Genomic DNA, 4,096 nt, shown 5'->3' with positions numbered 1-4,096 from the left:
GACAATGAAGGATCAAAAAACATGCTGATGTTAACTGGTAAATACTTTCACCTGTGGAGGTGGTGACAGTGCTCGAGATGATCCATCACTTAATCACAGTTTAATATTTATAAATTCTGATCTTAAAAGTGTTGCTACCATCACCTGTCAACAACAGCAGAAGTGAAGCTGCAGGTAAGAAACTGAACCTGTGAATACTGAAGACAGAATAATAAACAAACTCATCAGCAGTTGGTCTGTCATTTCCTCAGAGGAAGATGAACTGGGAGGTTTTCTACCATCATCATCATCATCATCATCATCATCATCATCATCATCATCATCATCATCATCATCATCACAGCACATTAGAGAACTAAGGATGTCCATGCAGTCTCCCTTCTCCACAGCCAGATGAATGGAAACTAATGTGCTGCTCTGTACATGAGCTCCTCCTTCTGTTTTCACAGTGTGGAAACCTTTCAAAGACAATAAAAGACAAACACTTGAGTTAAGATGTGGTGGATCATGGTTGATTTAAGCTCCTGCTCCCCTGTGTGGGGAGGTGGAGAGGGGGTGAGGGGGTCGCTGATGAAAATCAGCCCCTGTTATCGAGGCACAAGAGAAGTTAATAATGACAGGAAGTAAAACACAACAACTGACGGGAAGTAAAGAGGCGATCTCAACTTCATTAATGTGTCTTACAGCTTTATGTAAACTTTTGACTGAAACTCTGTATATCTATATAACAATAGAATAAAAATCAAACAAGGTTCAATAACTGAAGGGAAAAAGGAAAAAACACACGTTAAATGAGAGACACAAAGACGAGTCTGACTCCAATCTTCATGTTCACGAGTCGAGTTTCTCTTCTCAAGTCTGAACTCGACATGCGTCATTAAAACATTAGAATGAACATTTGAAGCAGCCTGTCAGTTAAAAGCTCTTGTCACTTGTGTAAGATTATAATGATGTTGACCTCCTGTTGCTCAGTTATGACCTGCCGCAGTGGACTGTGGTATTTATGAGCCTGAGGCGACCACCTGGACTGGCTGCTGATGCATGTTGGGACATTTTCAGCAAATACAAGAAAAAAACCTCATACATGCTGTTGGCTCTGTCTTCGACTGGAGGTGAGCGGTCTTTCACTGGTCGTGCAATCAAACAACGTAAATACGAACCCCTATTCGCTTTTCTCTAACACGATACAAAGGGCCCGTCATCAGTCCTACCTCAGTGAAGCAGCCACTTTGTTGTTGTTGACATCGAGTCAGAAGGTGCGTTTCCATTCACCTGTTTAAATCTGTGAAATTAAAAATAAACTCTCAAATGTTGTGAGGTGGTTTTTTTCAGACGATTGAACAAATTGAAATAGAAACACGATTCAGGCCCGAAGGAGCCGGATCCGACCGAGAGGCAGGTGTTGGAAATCTGTCGTCACTTTTAATTTGAACGATGTCGCGAGAGGAGAAAACGCAGCTTTATTCATATAACATCAGCCAGTGGAAACACAGAACATTCACACCTGTGTTTTACCCAAAAAGTCAGTTCTATTTGGTGTGTTTGCCCTGTATTTACAGTCGTCTCTGTCCGACTCAAACAGCTGATCTGTGGAGTCATATGATAATTTAACTGTTCACGAACTGTGTTTCCAAAGTAAAGGGCTGTTTGACAGCGAGATAAACCTGCACTTAAACTGATATTAGCTTTTTCCTGTGGACATGTTTTTAAAGTTGCAGATGTCCTCGTCCTCAGCAGCTCATCACTCAGCTGCTGCTGCTGGGAGCTGATCTGAATCTACTGCAGGTCAAACACTGACCTGAACCCCACGTCACAAAACCTGAACTTATCACTTTAACGTTTGTCACGTGGGTCAAAGAAATGCATCAGTTTAAATCTTGTTATTGACTGACAACGACCTGCACAGCTGCAAACACCTCATCCTCATTTTCCTTTCTTTATTTTTCTCTCTGGTAAAAGAAGTTGACGTCTTCAGTCTTCCTGCCTGTAAAGCTCTGATTGGCTCAGTTCTTTTCCAACTCAGGCTTCCGGCGTCAGTGTGAACAGAACCAGACCTTTTTGAATTGGTGCTGGATCCAGGCCACTGTGAGAGCTTCACATCATCAGCAGGCAGCTGGATTTCAGGAGTAAGGTTTCGGTGTTTGTGCAGAAAAACCACTGAGTCTGTCACAGAGATTAAAGTCCCTATATGGAGCTGTATATGTACTGTGGTGTAAAAAAGGCCATAGGTTCTTCAAAACATGCACATTTGGTAAATGTGGGCCTGTTAGCCGACACAGTTTCCAGCCCTGCTTTAACACATCCAGATGTTTTTGCTTTTAAGTTTTGAGCTTCTTAATGAGAAATATGGAGGAGAATGAGGAGCAGCTGGGATTTAAAGAGTTAAAGGTCCTGAAACCTGTGGCTTTATAGATCTCTCTCCTGCAGCTCCGCAGGGTTTTACATGTTCATCACATCTGGGGCAGGAGGCCCCCGCATGCCTGCGGCGGCGGGGGACAGGCGTCTGCATGTCTGCCGTCAGGACGGACACATAAATACCTGGACGTCCAGATGCCGCGCTCACTGTCAGACCGTCTGCAGGTGGAAGACACGACAGGAGGCTGAGAGACGCCAACATGGTCCCACTGAGGCTGGTCGCCTTCGGCTGTGAGTATCTGCTGTTTGGAGACGCTTTGACTCTCCTGGCAGATTTCTTCTGAAATACAAACACATATGGTGTAATAACTGTTTTGGATCGGTTGGATGTTGTAATACAGTAATTTATAAATGTCAGAATGCAGATTTACTCCCTGGACGCCGTCCCGCAGTGGGACACATGAATATTGTGGATTATGATGTTAAGATCATTTTTCATTTGCTGATGACGGAGCTGTAACTTGTTCCTTCACTGACTCATCAAACCTGAAATTTTAAACAATTTTCTCTTTGATTTAATGAAGATGATGATGATGATGATGATGATGATACAAGCTTGATTTGACATTCATCTTTTTAACTGTGGAGGTTTTACATTATGACATCAGATATTCAGACCTTCATAACGTCTCATTTATTAATTTAAAAAATTGATGATTTTATTTTATAATTTGTGAGTGAAGATGTTTCATTCACCTTCCTGGCAGCTGTCACTTCCTTCACTTTATTGTTGGTAATAATTGTTTGTGACACAGTTTTCGTCCTGACTTAGTGAAATACATGTTTGAAGTGACACGAGCTGGTGTTGTGTTTTCAGTGCTGGCTGCATCTTGGTATTTCACTCGTGCTGCTGGTGAGTCACAGTGATGACGGGCTGCATGTAAAATGTGTTGTTACTCATTTTAATTAATACTGCAACGATTAAACCCTAACTCATCTCTTTAACTTCTATCACTATTATTATTTTCTTCAGGTAAATACTTTTTATATTCATTATACTTCAGACTTTTATAATTACTATTTAAATACTGATTATTTTGAATGTTTTCACTTTTATCAAGCACATGACAATAAACCTGAAACTAAGTTTAAGACTCAATAATGGAAGATAATTTATATTTTTTTTATTTCTATAATATTTAGAAATAGTTTTTCAAATTCTATTATTTATTCATGAATAAATAAATGTTTTTATAAATGTTTTATCTAATGAGAGTTTTATGTTGTTTTTGTAAATCCGTTTTTAAATCTGAAGTATTGATCGATGGATTAATCGTTCATTTATAAATTCTTTTTACAATTCCTGTTTTTAATGTCTATTAAAATATGAAATTAATTTTCCTGTGACGTCCCTGGTCCTCCATAATCGACCTGTAAAATAAACACTGACCAGTAAACGATGATGATGATGATGATGATGATGATGAGGATGATGATGAAGTCATTTCTTGCACTCTGACCTGTGTGTGTTTAAACAGAGGGAGAGGTCATCTACGCCTGTCTCAACGACACTGCTGTGATGTCATGTGGTAAGAAAAACACAGAGAAACACACTCATCGTCACTGTGCTGTCGTCATGGTGAACCTGCACCTAAATCACAGCGTCATAACTCACCACGAAACGACCGACTGTCGGTTTGAAACTTTGGTTTTTCTTCAGACTCAATGAACCAGATACAAA

At 40.2% G+C, this 4,096-nt stretch overlaps 1 long non-coding RNA gene across 2 annotated transcripts; it reads left to right on the top strand.

Moving 5' to 3' along the window:
* The first annotated feature begins 1,559 nt into the window (after positions 1-1,559).
* Positions 1,560-4,084, top strand: LOC147819565 (uncharacterized). Of its 2 annotated transcripts, XR_015436804.1 has the most exons (4): positions 1,560-2,131; positions 2,428-2,646; positions 3,233-3,268; positions 3,894-4,084. It is a non-coding gene; the product is annotated as an uncharacterized LOC147819565 (long non-coding RNA). The 2 variants fall into 2 exon arrangements; XR_015436803.1 differs by having other exon boundaries at positions 1,568-2,646.
* Positions 4,085-4,096: the final 12 nt, after the last annotated feature.

The sequence above is a fragment of the Seriola lalandi genome, unplaced genomic scaffold (genome assembly GCF_002814215.2).
Source record: "Seriola lalandi dorsalis isolate HSWRI2012SDOR001 ecotype SW California unplaced genomic scaffold, Sedor1 jcf7180002052121, whole genome shotgun sequence".
NCBI classification, from domain to species: Eukaryota; Metazoa; Chordata; class Actinopteri; order Carangiformes; family Carangidae; genus Seriola; species Seriola lalandi.
This window is presented reverse-complemented; position numbering and strand designations above follow the sequence as displayed.